Source organism: Zosterops lateralis (genome assembly GCF_965231275.1).
Source record: "Zosterops lateralis genome assembly, chromosome: 5".
NCBI classification, from domain to species: Eukaryota; Metazoa; Chordata; class Aves; order Passeriformes; family Zosteropidae; genus Zosterops; species Zosterops lateralis.
The window spans coordinates 38,943,474-38,962,655 of record NC_139766.1 but is presented as its reverse complement, the minus strand read 5'-3'; positions in this window follow the sequence as shown (position 1 = coordinate 38,962,655).

The window sequence follows — 19,182 nt, the reverse complement described above, 5'->3', positions numbered from 1 at the left end:
GAGGATGCCCAGTCCCTCAAAGTCTTCAAGGCTAGGTTGCAAGGGGCTTTGAGCAACCTGGTCTAGTGGGAGGTGTCCCTGCTTATAGCAGGGAGGTTGAAAAAAGATAATCTTTCATGTCCCTTTGAAGTTAGGCCATTACAGAATTCTGTAGTCTCAAGTCCCCTGCTGTGGGCATGGACATCTTTCACTAGGCCGGTTCAAGGAGTGTCTCTCAGGGCTTTGCCTTGGGACCAGGACTCGTCAATGCCTTTATCAGTGACACCCTTGGGCACCGAGCACCCCCTCAATTGCAGGGGACAGGAAGCTGAGCAAGCCAGGGGTGCCATGGAATGATGACATCATCCACAGGCACCTGGACAACCTCCTGAGCTTCCACAAGGCCAGGTGCCAAGTGCTGCACCTGGGTCAGTGCAATGCCTGAGTCATGAATTCTTCCAGGTCAGAAGAGATCTCCAAATCCCTCAGTTTAGCTCTGCCTCCCCAGCTGCTCCCACCACCTCCAGAACCAGCACTTGGTTGGCTCTTGGGGTTTTCCCATGCCCTTGCCTACTTCCAGGAGTGCTGGCCAGAGGGGAGCACACACAGCCTGTGTCTCTCCTCCACAGCCCCTGTGGGCAGCGTGTCCAGCCAGCGTGCTCAGGCTCCACTGAGAAATGTCTTTCCAGAACAAAGAAATTAACAGCTGTAAGCAATAATAGCAATGTATACTTATGTGTTCTCTCGGTCAGTTTTTCCTGACTTTTACCATTGTGTAATAAGAATTTCTTGTAGTGATAAAACTAGGTCTGAATGGAAGTCATATTTTCGACCAACTGTCCCAAAGAAAAAAATGCAACAACAACTTTTTGGTCTTTGCTCTGACCTGGGTCGGTCACTGAATAATACAGAATTAAATATAAGCAGCCAAAAGGGTAGGATTATTTTCAGCCTGGATCATTCCAGGGTTCCATCCCTATACTTTAGTACCAATACAAGCATCAGTACAACTACATTTACACTTGCAGCTGATGAGCAGCAGAGGGAGGAAGAGCTGCAATCTATCTTCCCCACTGCACACAATGCATTTAATAGTGAAGTACAAGTTAGTGGAATGTGAGCTGATGACAGTTAATTGCAGCTGCTGGAAATATTTCGTTTTTATAATACCTCTACTTCTGCTCTTTTCTTTCACTCCCTTTCCACATGTTTCTCACTCTCAACTACACAGCATCAACCCTTTCTGAGTTTAGTTTCTGTCACTCATTTGCTGATTCAACTCACTAAGATAGTAGAAAACTATTCACATCTTTCTTGGGTTAGTTCTCTCCTGCATTATCTTCATAAATTCACTCACACTGTGGAGCCAGACAAGTACCACAGCCAGCATGAGATGGGGCAGCTCACACAGCTGGTACAGAAGAGGAAAGAGAAAATTCGAGTGACTATTTCTTGCCCCAGCAAACTGTTGGAATGTCTTGGGTCAGAGTGTCTGATGGTACTCTTCAGAAATCTTCAGAAAAAAAAATATTTGCAAAGATGCTTACTTTCCATTTATGAGAATGGTAACTGTAGGGACTGAGGATGCAGACAAACATGACATGAAAATTCAAATACAGAATTAGGTGCCTAAACTTAGATGCTAATATTTACAAACATAACTGTATGTTTAATGACTTCAAAAGATACTAATATTTGAATTAAAGCTGTTTGATTTCCCCTATTCAGTCTAACACTGTAAGTATTGTCTACTTTGTTGGTATTCTCTGCTTTCTCCTTACTTTCTTTGGAAACTGACAGCAAACTGGAGATTTCTTCTTTCCTCTCAGTATGTTGCCACTATCTCTTTACTGTAGTAATGATCTAAAAAAAGTAGAACACAATACATTGTATTAGTTTTCTAGATTTAATATAGCTATACAAACTTGGAAACCTCTTCAACATGGGAGCAAGAACAGACCCGTGGCAGAATCCACAGGTCAAAGGGTGATGTTATGATGTTATACATTTTTTATTTCCATTTGTCTAACAGCCATTGGGCAGCAGAAGATGAACAGTATGTTAACAGCCTGCTGTGGACCAAAGACTTTTCCTCATTTATGCAGTTTGCATCCAACTCCTTGCCCTGCTCAGGACACTCCAAGAATCACACCATGTACCTGAGAGTATTGTCCAGATGCTTCTTGAACTCAGACAAGGCTTGGTGCTGTGACCCCTTCCCTGAGAAGCCTGTTCCAGTGTCCAACTACTTCCAGGTGTGGAACCTTTTCCTGATATCCAACCTTAACCTACCCTGACTCAGCTTCATGGTGTTTCCTTGAGTCCTGTCACTGGTCACCACAGAGAAGAGATCAGTGCCTGCCCCTTCACAAGGAAGCTGTATGCTGCAATGAGGTCTCTCCTAAACCTCCTCTTCTCAACCTGAACACACCAAGTGATGTCAGCTACTTCTCATATGGCTTCCCCTCTAGACCCTGCATCATCTTTATTGCCCTAGTCCTGACTCTCTTTAATGGCTTAATGTCTTTTTTTTATATTGTGGAACCCAAAACTGCACACAATGCTCAAGGTGAGGCTGTCCAGTCCAGGACAATCCCCTCCCTTGCCTGGCTGGGAATGCTGTGCCTGATGCCCCCCTTGAAGTGATTTGAGCTGCACACAAAACTTAGTATGAAAACCTACCATTACAATAGAAAAAGTTTATTAGTATGTTCTTCTCTAATCTTCACAGAGTTAATTCCTGCCATCCCCTCCAAAGAAACCGCAAAAAAAAAAAAAAAAAAAAAAAAGTACATTTACCTTTATCTAGGGATTGATCTTTCCACAGCTGAAACCAGACGTTTCTGCAGTACATTTCACGGAATTCCTTTGGTATGTTTCCAGGAAAACTTTTACCTTATTTATTCCAGACCTAAAATTCTGTTTAATTTGGTTGTCAATGCAAAGGTTTTTCAATTGTTTCCACTTCTTTTTCCCTTTTCATCTTTTTTTACTCTTTTCATCTTTTCTGATCCTTTTCTGATTTTGTTCAGTGATTTTGCTTTTGAATTCTATTGATTAATCAAATTATATATGAAGTATTTATGCAATTTTAGCTAAAAAATTCTAAATGTCTTCCATAAATTCCAAGTTCATTGCTTTATAAACCTGATTTATGTTTTCCATTTTCTCTCATATAAAATATTTACAAAACAAATAATAGTCAGTGCATAGAGCACCAGTAGTAACCTGGTGAAAATGAAACATATCCATACACCGTGAAGAAAACATGTCCAAGGATAAAGTGATATTAAGGCTTTGAGAACTCTTTCATTTTTGTTCTGAATAAAAGGATACAAATGTACTTTACCATATGAATGCGTTAATATAAACCCACACAAAGCAGCAGTGATATTCAACTGATTACCTCACATATTCAGTCCAAAATACTTTTTCTATTGCATTATTCACCGTTTTAAAAACAAATTTGTATATTTTCATTCCGTTTTAGCTACTAAAAAAAAGACATTTAGAATAAACAACCATTTAAAAAGAAAAATATTAATAATTAATTTGCAAATTAAATTTAAAATAATAATAGTAATAACAATAATAATAATACCTAAAGCCTGATTCCGTTGTGTGCATTTTCCATTCCTCTTTTCTGTCCCATTTTCTGAGTATTACTCAAGAAGCAAATTGTTCTACCCACAATAATAGTGTGAATAACCCTACTTTTAGGCCTCTATTCCCATAAGAAGCACTCCGAAAAGATGCGAGGGCTGCAAGTTCAGTAAAGGGCCAATACTGACCCTTTGTTATCACCATGCATTACTAAACAAACATCAGATTGAAGAGATTTATTATGAAGCCTTGTTAACATTTTTAATTGTACTTTTGAGGAAATGTGTGTCTGGATATATTAAATAACAATCAGTCAGATGCCAGTACATGAGGCAGAACCTAAAAACCAAATTAAACTTACACACAGAGATCATATGATGAAACACTAGTACATGGAACATATATCTGTGCAATTCTAATAGTTAAATTTCAGAAAGTCTTAGCAAACTATCACAAGGATTATATAATCATGTCCAAGTATCTTTTTATTCCATCTATATTCATGAAAAGTACAAGAATAATATTAAGGCTGTGAAATCAAACATCCAGAAATCAAATAATGATGAAATGAAAGGCTTTGTCATATAAACCCTACACAACCTCTACAAGACCTTAACAATCAGTATGGCAGAGGGCCATTCTGTACAACAATGAGCCTGAACAAATCTACAGTCTGCTTTCAAAGCTGTTACATTTAGGAACTTGAAAGACTTGTGAAAGGACTGAAGTGTGTACTAGAAAGCCATTAGCTTCTACTCAACTTACAACTGACCAAAATATAAAGTATTTGGTTAAAAAACATTTCCAAAGTTACCTATCCATGTAGAATGCAGGCAAAGTATCAAAACAATGATGCCTGCTCTAATAATAGTGAAATATTTAGAATAAAAGCTCCATAATAAACATTACCAAAAAAAGACTTTAGATTAAAGGACATTTCTCAAACCATATGAAAGGTTGACATACACAAAAGAAAATTAGCTTCCTTCCTGGATTTCTGATTGGGATTTATTTATTGTGAAACTCATTGACTGTCAATAACTGCTCTATTTCCTCTCCAAGAAAATGTACTAAAAAGTTCTCTGCCTTTTATTTTCACCTTGATCCTCAAAAGATAATATTTTTTCTTACAACTTTTAACTGTGAGATTGTCATTATCATTTCATTTTGAATAGATGCCATCACTGTCACCTCTCAGTTCATATAGGGTTTTCAGAAGAGGTGATTTATGTCCACGTTTTGCATTTTCTGTATATTTGTAAGGAAAAAAAAAAAACTATGACCTTTATTAGTTAAATAACTTTATACATTAAGTCAATGAACTTTGAAAGATGGCAGCTAACTATCGTTAAAAGTTTTGTTACATAATATTTACCGATTTACTTCATAGGGGTTTGAAGTCAATGGACAGCAACAACCCTAAGCATAGTCTCTGACAACTCTTCTATTTGCAATTCCCAAAACTGCAAACTCACTCTCAACTCACACCAGCACAAGTGCACATAAAAATGAAGAGCATCAAAACTGGCTGTGCAGAAAACTCTTGGGGCTGGAATCCCTTCACTGCTTGTTGGAATATTACAACATCCATTCAATTTGCAGAACAAAGGTAAGGAAAGAGTTCCTGGTCAAACAAAGCCAAATGTTTTCAAAGGCGAGGTGCTAACTTCTATGGGCTTTTGAGGAAATCAACTCTGTGTTTAAAAACTCATAGACAGCATTTCCCAAGGCGTAACTTTAGATGTTGATGGTTCCTGAGACTCACTCACTAGACTGATTTCAATTTACAATTTAAAATGCATTCTCCAGGAAAATCCTATGAAAAACAGAGATAAGAATGATGTTGTGGTTTGTTTATATAGATATTATATATCAACTGATCATGAAACTATGCAATATATTCTCATACAGTAAGTGCAATCATGTCAAAATAATAAAATTTTTGTGTTTGCTAATTCCTGAATACTGCATATTTACATATTGTACCTGTATATGTGTTGATATTTTTAATTATATTATATTTATGTAATTATTATATCATTAATTCATTATATAACAATTATATAATTGTTATAATATATATATAATATATATAATACATATATAATAACTCTATATATGTATTATATAGTAATTATTATTCCATATAAAATATATCTAACACCTCTTCTAAACTTGCTTATATCAACACAAGCTTAAACTCTCCAGATGTTTGGATCTGAGAATGGCAGCAAAGGGAATTAAACAGCTTGTTTAGTTTGTTTTGGTTAGACCATCCTTCCTTCTCTCCTGTTATGTAAAGAAAAACCTAGATTGGTTGGTTCTGTTGGGTCCTAATCTTGCACACCAGATATGCCTCTATTTCTATCTGTACCACATGTGCAACAGTACAGTTAATGCTTTTGCAAAAAGTTTTTCAGTAACAGATTTATTGTCTAAATTCTCTGGGTTATAGCCAGGTTTTACCATTGCCCAAATTTCAAAGCAAATAATATATGTCTTTGATTGCTCACATAGCATCTTAGAATTTTAGAGTATTTTCTAATAGTATTACAAAAACCTCCTCTTTCATCTGGCAGATTCTTCGGATTTAGTCGGGGTTTGATGGCAAAGCCAGGAATTGTATTCCAAACAGTCTGAAAGTGGTGTTTCCAGTAATCCTTTTAAATTAATCATTGTTTCAGTGGCTCTTTCAGTTGTCCCACTTGTGCTTTTAACTCTTAAATGCATACCTGCATCATCATTAAAGGGTGGTTATCTTGGCTCTCTAGGCTGCTTCCTCCCAGATCTTTCTCTGACTTCTCTGCATTCTCTTTCTCTCTCTTCCTCTGCATTCTTTCTCTGACTCGTTGAATATTTTGTATGACTATGAGTAACATTTCACTTTTTAAAGAGAATTCATTAGTTCACTATCAATCAGACTCCCTTTTCTAGGCTAACACCACCAAGCTCACGTAAGGACCAGAATATTGCTGTATAAAGAACCACTGAAACTCAAATGACATCTCATTCAACAACTATGAAATACATGAATTTACAATGAATTGTTCCTTCTTTGATACAGAAAAAGCAATATAAGGTCCACATCTGATGCTGGAGAATTTAAAGCATGGAAAAACATATCTTCGAATAACTGCATACTTTGCCTCTTTATCTTGATTCGAATCAAGATATCAAACAGGACAGAAAGAAGGTGTTCACATCTTATCATTCACTTTTCATGTTTGATGGTAAGTAGAAATCTATTATGTTTTGTCTGAAATTTATTTTTAAATGATTTTTCATCACTGCCTTCAAAATGTACTCAATTTGCCTCTGCATTTTTTTTCACTAGAAATAATCACTCTTTAAGGACAAAGAAAAAGCTGAATCCTGTCTAAATAGAGACCGTGTTTGACAGCTTGTCTAACTTTAAAAATTGTGACAGACAATTTTTCCAATCTATCAGTGCCAAAGTATCAGGATTATACCCCATCAGTGTTTAGTCATTGGCTCTGAAGCGGCAATGCCTAGAGAGATGGACTTACCAGTACAAGATTCTGTCAAAATTCTAATTTTTGCTTTTGATGGAACCAGTGGATTCAATTTTGAGGTCCAAGCTCTAAAAATTTCTTCAAAATTAATAAATACAGGCATTCTCAGTGCTGCCACACAAGTTGTCATTATCACTGAAAAGCTCCTTCTTCCCTCACAAGCTCGGAGGCCTACTTTGTGTCATTCCTAAAAGCACCTATTTTTAAAAAATATTTTGTTTGCTACATTATTTCTCTCTAAAAGGAAATTATTAATATAAAATGCAATAGTACATTTCTGTTTGAAGGACATAGACTCTTTAAACACAACCTATTTGTAAATCAGTACATAGTACATAAATCAGAAGTACATTGAACATTTCACCCTGGAAAAAAAACCCACATGGTTTTAGTTTTAAGGCATTAAACATTTGCTATAGTAGAACACGCCACTCCCAAACTCCAAACGCAGGCAGTTGTATTTTCAACCAACATGAATCACTCCTTTGTCTGATCTCTTTTCATTTCACAACAGAAAGAGAGAAAGGAAAAATTCTGTTATGTTTTTATATGGTGTAGCCTATCATAAAACAAGAAGTAAGTTGCTGTTGCTTGTCTGTGTGATATTCACCACGTCTGCAATTCTTCTGCCACCACCTTTTTCAGCACCTGTCTGTTGGCCAATCAGAAAAAAGCAAAAGGCCTGAAGTCTCTCCAACTCCAGGGAAACTTTCCAAAAATATCCCCAAGCTAAGTGTCTCCCTAATAGGAGCTACTGACTGACAAATCTCTCAGCAGTTCATTCTAAATAGCCAGCTGTGCTTTAACTTTTTTTTTTTTTTTTTTTTTTTAATTTAGTTCTACTGAAGCTAACAGCGGAAGTAATCAGCTGTTCCATGTTCCTCCTTCAGCATTCATTCCTCTTTCCAGAGGTATGGATGTCACATTCTTGCACATTTGTCTTTGTTAGTGCCATGCCTTCTGGCAGCAATACACAGCTGTCTACCCCTATCTGGCATCAGACATGTTTTTAGGGGGCAGGTGGAGTCTATCTACGGGCCACAGGAATACATTTGGCATAATCAAAAGACAGTGTGCAGTAGCTGTTACAAGGGTAAAGCAATGGAAAGCTGTATTATGGTAAAAGCAGAAAAACGAGTATTTATTTTCCTACAGATCAGTATCTCACAGTTTGTTGGAAGAAGCATTCCTTTTTTTCAAAGTTAATCCCCTTGTAAAGAAAGAAGCTTTAATCTGGTATTGAACTTCAGCGCTGTCTGTGCCTGCTCAGATCAAACGCATTTCACATGCTAAGAAGGAATCCAAATACATGACTAGCTGTGAATATAAACAGCTAAAATTTGCACTATAGGCCTGCAGCTAAAATTGATCTAATAGAGATCATTTTCCTCACGAAGAGGAAAGTCTAAATCTTAGCACATGTAACATTAAAGAATGACATGTGATGCTATAAAATATTTTTCTTACTGTCCAACTATGGGAATTTTATGATATGCGTAAGTGCAAGTAGTTCTTATATAAAAGAAAAAAATCAGCTCTGTTTGAAATATAATCTTCACCGAGGTACAGGAAATATCTACTGTGAACAGAACTGCATCCCTTAGAATTAAGCAGTTCCATACTCCACAGGGCATAGAAGGATGAGTAACTTTTCAGATACAGCACAGTAGTTATAATGAGTGTAATTAATTTAAAAATAAAAGAATTGGCACAGCCATAATAAATGTGGCTTACATGTACAGCATACAGGACAAAATCAACTGAGAGAAGAGCAACAGTTAAACCATTCAAGTTAAACAAAACTAGACAAAATTAGAGCAAAGTTTTGTATATGGACATCTTAAAAGAAAACTTAATTTTAAGAGACTAGTGTTGACTCTGCTTTGCAGAGTGGAGACAAAAATTAGCTTTTTAACATTAATGGGTTGCTTTTCTTCTTTCAAACAGCTTAAGTTAGAGCATTACTTTTGTGACACAGATTTTCCACTAGAGTGTTTTAACTCGAATTTATTTCCCTTCTTTTCTTTAGAAGATTATGTAAGACTACACTGAGCTGATACAGCTTCAATTTTTTAAACTTATCAAATAATTTGAAATCTCTACATGCTTTACATGCTATACTATACAATCTTGATTATGTGCTACACTGACAAATTCTATCCTTGCTTTCTCAATCCTTATGAGATTGCATTGTTCCTGCCTTCTTTAACTTCCACTCATTTCCATCTTCCTTCTTAATTCAATGTGAAATTGATTTCTTAAGTTGTTGTACTAAAATCAGCTGTAACACAGACTTACTTAAATTCTTATTTGTATTCATTCCCAAATAGTAAAATGTTGAACGGCCTTTCTACTTGAAAGAAGGCTGTCAACTCAGAGTTTGTTGACACCTCATTTCTTTTCTTTGACACCACTAGATAACATGCCCTAAATATTTTAATAGAAGCGGGCAGTGGAAAGGCCTTCTCTAGGCCATCTCACCACGGGTGTGGTGTGGCCTCAGCTCCATGGCACGGCCCTGGGCCCCAGTGTGGTGTGTGAAAAACGAGGTTCACTTTTTGGTAAATTTTAAGAAATATGTTTAATAAAAAAATTAAGACAATTAGGAGATAAAAAAAAGCCAAGTACAGCCGGCCGGGTGACTTGGCATTTAGCCAAGTCCACACTTTGCTATCTCAGAGACACTCGTTAAATACCCTTCCTGTTACATCAATATATGAATATTCATATAATTCCATAAACTAGTTTCCGTGTTCCAGGAACTGTTTTGCATGGCTCCTCCTTGGGTCCGCCTTTTTAGAGCCTGTGTGTTTCGTGGCTGTGTCTTTTTTATCGTTTCCAGCTTGGGCCTTGGTCCGTGCTTTCTTCAGGTGGTAGATGCTGATAGTTGGTGTATCAATAGTGAAGCACTGATGTAGAAGAATTAAAGACCTTAGTTAAGATAAATATCGATGAAGTAAGGGAACTAAAACTTCCTTTTTGTTAACAGAAGCCAGACTGAAGGAACTGATAAATCATGGAAGGAACTGATAAATCATGGAAGCTGTCAAACTAGGCTTTTGCATCCTGAATAATCAATAGACCCCATGAATACAATACAATCATAAATCAAACAGTCCTGGAAAACAGGATTCAGCTGTCAAAGGTTAAAAAGTCAAAGAGAGGAAGACCCATCTTACTTCATCATTTTAGGACCCTACCCCATAAAAAAGACCACTGACCCATTTCAAAGAACAAACTCCCCATGCTTAATGGCTTTTTGGGCTAATTACCATACGAAACGGGGAATGGGATGTACCAGAGTTATGAATGTGCATTTGTGTTTTGGGTATTCAATACTCCTGTACATAAAAGCCCCTGTGACCATCTGTGGATTGTGGTGTGTATTTGGGAGCGATCCCGGCGTCGTAATAAACATACACTTTCTGACTTTAAACTGTTGGAGAGTCTTTGTCCGTCATAGTTGGATATTGGTATTAGATCACTATCCATAGTTTTTTAATAATTCACACCAGGGTGAGCGCAGGGCTGTCGGGGAAGGCTCAGAACCAGCGTGTTGTGGCGACACGGCCCTGAAGGGAGTCGGATGAGCACAGGGCCTGGCAAGAGGCAGCTCGGACAGCACCACCTTCCCCAGGACACTGCCCGCTCTCCAGTAACGTGGACAGAGACATCTCTACCCTGGGCACAGTGTTTATTGGCAAAGATCAAACAGCTTTGCCCTATGTGTATTCACCTTCGTGATAAAGCCGTGAGAGCACAAGGTGCTTCACAGCCGCAGGTGCAGAAGTGTATTAATCACAGTGCGCACGGGTGCAAACTCCTAACAAAATCCCTTTGAAATTTTAAGGGATGCTGGAGGCACTCACTGGTCAAGTAGATGTTTGTACATGTGTTCCATAATTACCTGTCTGGCTAATAAAAGTAAGAGAAATGCATCTTGAGACAGAATGATATTACAAGTGTTCTAGTAGCCGTGCGATAAGGGAAGCAGAATGACAAGTTTCTCAGTGTGAGGTAGTTTGCCTCATCAAGACTTCAGACTATAGATCTTGGACTGAGAAGTTTCCATCTCTTTCCCACTTTACAGAATGGTATTAATTCTTTGTGAATTACTTAGCCTTCCGTTCTGTTTTATGGTTTCTTTTCCTATCACAGCTGTGGTAATTCTAGAAAGTTTTAGTATTTTCAAGTTAATTGATGCGTTGTTACTTGCAACCCCTCAATCTCTTTGTTGATAAAATATTCTGTAAAAGAAGGCTGGGAGTTACTGTTCTACTATTAGTTTAATTTTAACAATTGCTGTATTTCTTCCAGACCAATTACCAATACAACTGCTAGCAAAAGTTCAAGGTATATAAGCTTTCCCACTGCACTCCTAAGGAAATCCTCAGAGAAACTTGGATAGATCGTATTTGAATATCGTTGACACTGCTTGCTACATTTGACATTTTCATACATATATGATGGGTAGGTACTTCCAATGCACTCTATGAAAACATAGATTAGTTCTAGCTATGTAAAAAAAAAATCCATTTACTATATATTTACAAGAAAAATTAAATGGTTTTTTGCATACCGAGGGAAAACTAAAGAACAAAGCTATGTATGGCATCGAATTACAGCAAGACATTGACCCAATCTGTTTCAGCACATTATTTTTTTTTGCTCTTTCAGAGGTGGAAAAAAATGTCTGTTAGTAACTCAAAATAACTGGAGGTTTCTGTGGCAACTGGTAAAGGAGGTTGTATCTCTCTCTGCTGCTTAAAGTAGAAGCAGTTCTTAGAGATTTCTATTTGAAGTTTGCATACTGGTGTTTGACTTCAGGTCTTGGAAGAGAGATTGCCTATCTACGTTGTATTTTATCCTGTTGCTATTTAGAGTAAGATACAAAATAATAAGGACCATAACAGACGTGTTCTGCGTTTTCAGGTAAGTACATTAATCATTAGGGTAAAGAGCTCTTACTGTATTTTGGTTTTATGCAATTAATGATGAAAATCTTTTGCATTATGTAACATCTTCATCAGATGGAATGGAAAACTTGTACAACCAGAATAGTTTTAGGGGTTTTGGCGTGCGATTTGGAATGACTCGAGTTGACTAGTGTTAGAAACTATAATTAAGGTTTCAGGTAAACTGCAGTTGTGTTCCGTCAAATCTATTGGTAGTGAAAACTGTTATCTCCGTGGAGTTCTGTTCATCAGCTGAATTTTCCATATGGAATGAGCATATTAGCAGTATATCTCTAATCTTGTTTGATGTTTTTATTAATTTTAAAATATTGTATGCAAATGCTAAATTGTTACATCATTGCATATTAAAGTGTGTTTATCTTGCAAAATGTGTAACTGTTCCAAAGTTTTAATCTGTTTGCCATTTTTTATAGTGATTTACTGCCTTTATTGCTTTTATAAAGGAGAATATACATTATTTTTTGCAATAAAAATGGAAGGTCTTGATTCAAAAATATTCAGTACAGATCAAAGGACATAAGCATTCCCTAAATCACAAAAGAACAATGTTGGGAAAATTTATTCATGGCTTAATAGAGCTGTATAAAACCTTGCCCTATTAAGTTTTCAATCTATGAGGAGTATTTCATTAACAGTTGAAGAGGAATTAATTGAACACAAATCTTTCACATTTCTGAGCAAATGTTTCTATCATGCTATACAAAAATTATTTGGCATACTTGATTTACACAAAACAATGCTTTATTTGTATTCAAAAAGCTAAATTTCTTTTAAAATATCTCTGCAGGTATCTACAGGCAGATATATTTTCTTCCCAGAAATGAAAATTTAAACACGTAATTGCAAGAATCAGGATTTCATCCACCCACTCCCTGTAGAAAATGCGGAAGATAACCCAAGGCAGCTTGTTGCTGTTTATATGCAGGCTATTTTTGACTCCCATTCCAAGGTGGCAAAGTCTTATGCATTTAGTGGAGATGCTGGGTGCCTGAAAAAGGACCTTGATTTTGCTTTGTGGGATGACTGCTTAAAAATTAGGCATACAGTGGTTAACTCTTGGTTAACCAGCTCCTTCTTTATGCACAGTTTTCAGCTTGAAATTTTCAGAATCACGGTTCTGATCTTATTTGACATGCTGAAATCATTATAAAATGACTTGAAATAAAATCCTTTTAACTAATTTCACTACAACATGGTAAGGAGCTCAAGCTGCAAGAATGGGGTTTGTATACATTGTGAGTGTATTCCCAGTCCAGCAGTGAATCTGTTCAAGCTGTGATCAGGGGACAGCAATTCCCTGCATGAAGATGCCAAGAAGCTCTACCAACCACTGAAATACCATGTGTGGTACTGGAACTTGTTAGTACATAAAGATGGTCTGGATCCTGTAGGGAGCTCTGAGACTCTTGTGCACTTCCATTGTTGCCAAGGAACAAATGTTAGTAAAAAAATGTAAGGCAGTATCTAGAAGACCTTGAGCTAAGAGCAAATGCCAGTGTACAAAATGATTTCAAATCTGACAGCAGATATAATGGATGCTGGCAGAAAGGACAGAGGTCTGTAACATCTCTTTGGAGCTATAATTTCTTCTATCCCCGCTGGAGCATGTGATTCCCAATAGGTTGCAATCTGGCAGAAACCACGTTGCCCACACATTGCTTTTATTTCTGGAAAGTATGTGATAAAGTCTGTAGATTAAACCAACGGTCTTCATGTTTACTTCTTCCTTTCACTGAATTTTAACAGAAATTACGTGCTTGAAAAAGTGCTTTTGGACGGATTTTTTTTTTTTCCCTGGGTCTAAATGCTCACAGGAGTTTTAATGAGGTGAAAGTACTTCCTTAGCAGAGACAGTAAGAGAGAATTTACTCTGTTAAACATTGTGCTCTACAACTCTGCAGAAACCAGAAATGTATTCTGTTTGTTTTAGTGTTAATACATGTGTCAGAGTTGTGGGGTATTTTTAAAGCATACATGTTTTTCCAGGGATTTTTTTTGTGTCTTTTCTGAGGGAGATACTTCTTTTATGAGTATATAGTATTACTTCACTTGAGATGTGAAAATTCAGTAGGTTAATTTATTTATACAGTTTAGTATATGGTTACAGATTAATAACTATCAATTATTTTTTAAAGTTGCCATATTTCTACTCATAACTTCAAAAATGTTAAGGGTCTTTTCCAACCTAAATGATGCTAATTTATTCTTTTCTACAAGATTTTAAGGTACAAAAGGAAGTTATTGATTTTAAACTAGTCATAGTAGAAAAAGTCAAATATTTTATTTGTTATCATGAAAATAATGTTAAAAAATTAAAAATCTATTACCACAAAATAGTATAGAAAGGGAATGGCTAAGTTCTCTGAATTTCTGAGTAGTAAGCACACAGAACTTTGTGCCACTTCCAGGCCTAATGTTGCTTCTGCTGGAATTCCAGATAGTGGCAGTCTGCTGAAACATGAGTTCAGTTACCAAATATAGATGAGTGGGGTACGAATTTCATAGTCACAGAGGACGGATGTAACGCACAGGCCACAGTCTTCTCGACTAAGGACCAAGCAAGCTTGAGTGAAGAGCTGGAGCTACTTTATGTCTATTCAGATAGAGAAGGAGAAAAACTACTTTGGCTACTATTAATTTTACTTGAACTCTTCATATTGGCCTGCTCATTGTAAGATCTCTTTTATATTTTCTGCTAAACGTAATTGTTGTATTTGTGGAGTAATTTTGCAGGATTTCAAAATTCAGAGAAAAACTATGTGCCTTTTTTTGTTTTAAAAAATCTTACTAGATACATTTCATCCTGCATACGATTCTTTTGAAGAAATAGACTTTGGTCATGTTACGTAATAACTTCTTATTTGGCAGGTTCTGCAAATTCATGATGTTTATATTTTTCTTGAAATGAGTCCTTTAATTTTCTGTGTTTTTCCATGTTTTACTATATATCTCTTCAAAACCTTAATTTGCTTAGTTACTCTGTTTTTTCCTGAAGTTATTGTAATCCAGTACATTTCAAATTTAATATTTACCATATGATTCTTAAGAGCATCTGTATTGGGTTTTGAATAAGTATTTAAACTGCATGATAAAAAATTTACCTGGGCGCAATTTTTAAATATATACAAGTAGGACCCCATAAATAGTCTGGCTGTAATCATATTGAAAGTACAGTAAACACTGATCTGCATGCAACATTGTATTTTGTTTGTGTCTTTAAATGATACAGTATATGGCTTTGCAGGTTACCTAATGAGGAATGATGATGAAAAGTGTTATAAATACATTGTAGTCTAACTTGGAGAAGCTAGAAATAGCAATCAAAATTTCTAATTATGATCTTATAAGCTACTTGATAGGGTTAGTGATACTTCACCTCCAGTTCACTGTGGTTACAAGTTGCACTAAAAGAATAGCAAGTTTATGTATTACAGTATGGCTGAAAAAAGCCTTTTTCCTGGAAGCTTCCACTCAGCTTCCTAAAGCTAGACATATGAATCCATTTTCAGGCACCTTCACACCAAGAAGGCTTATCCACATTAGAAATTGCCAATAAACCAGCAGGTTTAAATCCATCAACTTTATCTAAATATCCAGGTATAGACTGATTCACCTAAATTTAGGCACCAGGCTTTGAAAATTACAATATACATAGCCATTATATTTTTGTAATGATAAAGCTGAGTATTGGGAAGAAATATGTTAACTCATAATACATTAATTTTAATCATCATGTGGGGTGGTTAACAATAAGTAAAATTGTCCTCCTACGCATGAAATAGCCCATTGAAACATTAGAGCAGCTCAGTGTTGGAAGTCAGGGAAGTTTATCTGAATATGTAATGTGTCACTTTGAGATGTGAACAAGCTAGGAACCAGTGTGTGTCGGATTTAAATAAAGATATCATTTGAAGCAGGGATATTTACATGTTGTCTAAATAGCACCTTTGTTCATTTGAATACAAAGTTTTAAAAAATAACTAATATTAAAGAGGCAGAAACTCTGACGGTTTAACCCTTATTTCCCTGGCATTCATCCAGTTTATGCCTGAACAGCTGAGCCTCTAGACCAACTGTTTGCTGGGCTTCTCAGATTCTTTCTTTAAAGCTGCTATGTGGTAGTCAGTTGTACTGTACATACTTGTTTAGACTTTGCTGACAAGAGATTGGCACGGTTGCTAAATTTGTTGCCCTGATAACAGGAAAGGAAGATGTAATCCCAGCAAATAATAAACTTATCACTAAATTCTATAAAAACATATATCAAATCCTAAATGCTTTGGGTTTCTTATACTCCTCTTTTATGCATTGAGTTGTAATCTGTTGGCAAGATGAACAGGCATATCAAGAGATGCATATGCTAAGCCAAGAATTCCAATAATCTATCAGTCATTTAAGGACTACATGCTGGGTAAGCCCTGGTTTAGTGACTAAAGGTAATTGGAGCCTGCACAAGCTGATGTAAAATACATCCGAGTGCATCGCGTGATTGTCAAGCCATTTCTCCTCTATCAGAAGAGAATTAAAGGCAAATGTGGTTTTTGATTCTTATGTAAAAGTTTTCCTTGTAGAAATTATCATTAGAAGAGAATTTTCCAGGATAATTAAAACCACTGATGTTCAACTTAATTAAATTCTCCGTAGAAACAATAATTATGTTTCAGATCACATCAGCTATAATCTAGTGACCAGTTGGACAAATACATTTCAACAAGGAGATTTTCAGGCCAGTCCTTCCCTTGGGGAAGGTGTGGTTTCCCTGATGTCTTGTTTCTTGCTGACTTTAAAGAGAATGCTCATCCTAATTCTGAAGTCATTTTGGGAAACTGGAGAGGTATAAATGCTTCTCTGCTTTGTGAAACAGGTACAAAATATACATTATACACTTCCATTTTGTAGGATGGTATATAGGTTGTGAAATTTATTTTTTCAGTTTCTTCTATTTACTTTCTCATATTTACTTTTAGCATATGGTAGCTTGATATTTCATTTTTCAGTGTTGAGGAAAGTGCTACTAAATTGGTAACAAGTTAAAAATGTTAGAACAATAAGTAAAATAATATTAAACACATTATCAACATTAAACAGAAAGGATACCATGGAATTTCTAATCAACTTGAACACTGCTTTCAGAATTTGATGGTTTAGTGTCTGGAAGGCAATGTTATGGGAAAGAGAAAAGTAAATATATTCCCAAAATCTTCATAAGGCTAAAACCAGAAAAAAAACCCAAAACAAACAAACAAACAAAAAACTACCCTGTAATATAATTGATGCAAAATAACCAACCAGATGTTATCATTTCCATCTAGGCAATTTACAGACCCGGCTCATTCTCATAGAAATCAAGGTTAATGGTATGTCATGCGCCATTAGGTTCTGATTATCTTCCAGCTTTGTGTCTAGATTATGGGAACTAGGATATAACTTTTTTCATTAAGGAATTGTTCTTGTGTCTTCCAGGATGCAAGACAGAAGCTCTGGCAAGGCATTGCCTCTTTCTTTAATGCTGAAGGAGACTTACGCTCCAGAGAGAGACAGCAGTAAAGGATATCCTGAAAATATGTCAGAAGCTTCATCCTACCGTGACTTTTTCTGTGATTCCCTGTCAGACACACAGAATGGTGAATTTTCAAATGGACTTTCTGCCTTCCTTACCCAGGAGGAGATAAGTAAGAGCCTTGACATAGCTCGAGAAGCCATTGCCAATTCCATGGAGGAAGATGAGAACCCAGAACCAGACTTTACTCCTGATGTCAATACCTCTCTTTCTAGCCCTTCAGAAAGCCCTTCTTTCAGGGACACCAATCTGCATGAGCAAGACACTTTACAGACACCTCAAGCAAGCAGTTGGACTTCATCTGCTGCCAGTCCTGTTCTCTCAAGGAATCAGAAGGAGCAATCCACTGCACCTCAGACGGAGGATAGTTTTGTCACAGGTTCTAGGAGACAAGGAAGCACCTCACCCTTTCTACCTGCTAGTCCCAGCTTTGTCAGAAGCCTGAAATTTGCAGAGAAAGGTAGTTCATGTATGCCTAAGACAAGCCCAAACTCTGAATTGACATCCCAGGGAGAAGCTCCTTCCAGGAACAAGCTGTGTGACAAAGCTGCCACATTCATAGAGGAGTTGTCATCTATATTTAGACAGGCAGCAAAGACAAGAGGCCGTAGTCCCGATGGAGACTCTTCTTCTCCAGACAGTGGATACCTGTCTCCTAATAAGAAACAACCAGCTTTAAGTACCTTGGTGAACCAGGAGTTTGACAAACCACATCAAGACACTGAGCCTGAGGAAAAATTACCTGCAGTTCATCTGAATGGAAAACACTATTCTGGAAGGGGGAGCATCATGGAGAGCAAAATGGTCCTGTGCCGTCCCTTCATCAACATGGAAGAGCATGAACTGTCACCACCTCTATTCACTCAGAAGCTCCGGAGCCAGGAAGTTGCTGAAGGAAACAAAGTATTGCTGGAGTGCAGAGTTGCTGGTAACCCAGTCCCTGATGTCAGGTACGTGCTAAGTGACCTGATAGCCTCACCTGATTGTGGAAGATACCTAAGGACAGGTATGACAGTGACCTGCTCAGAGGTAGTCACATAAGAGCAATCATGCAGTTTTACAAAGCATGAAGAGTAACACATTCTAATGTCTTTATCTCACTAGAATGTTTTATTCTATTTGCTTGGGAAATTAAATTCTGCTTGATTTAAGAGCCACATAGCAAAATTAGAAACAGATTTGGCTCTAGCAACATTCTGTGTGATTGCTACTTCATTAATCCAGGTAAAAGAAGAGACAACTTGTCCCTAAAGAGCATATTTAGAGAAGATGATACAAATTTTACTGCTGATTAATTAGAATGTCTCCAAGATCCATGTAAACTGTTTTTCTGAATCTTGATTTGGGCATTATCATAAAATAAAAAGGCTCTTAATGACTGAGCAAAATAAGTAATGAGAAACATTGCTGACATAACAGTATATCATTGTAAAATCAAGTATACTTTTACATAATCACATCAATAGAAATTAATTTGTGACTCCTGGCTTATTTCCATTTTGACACACATAATTGTGCTATGTTAGAATCT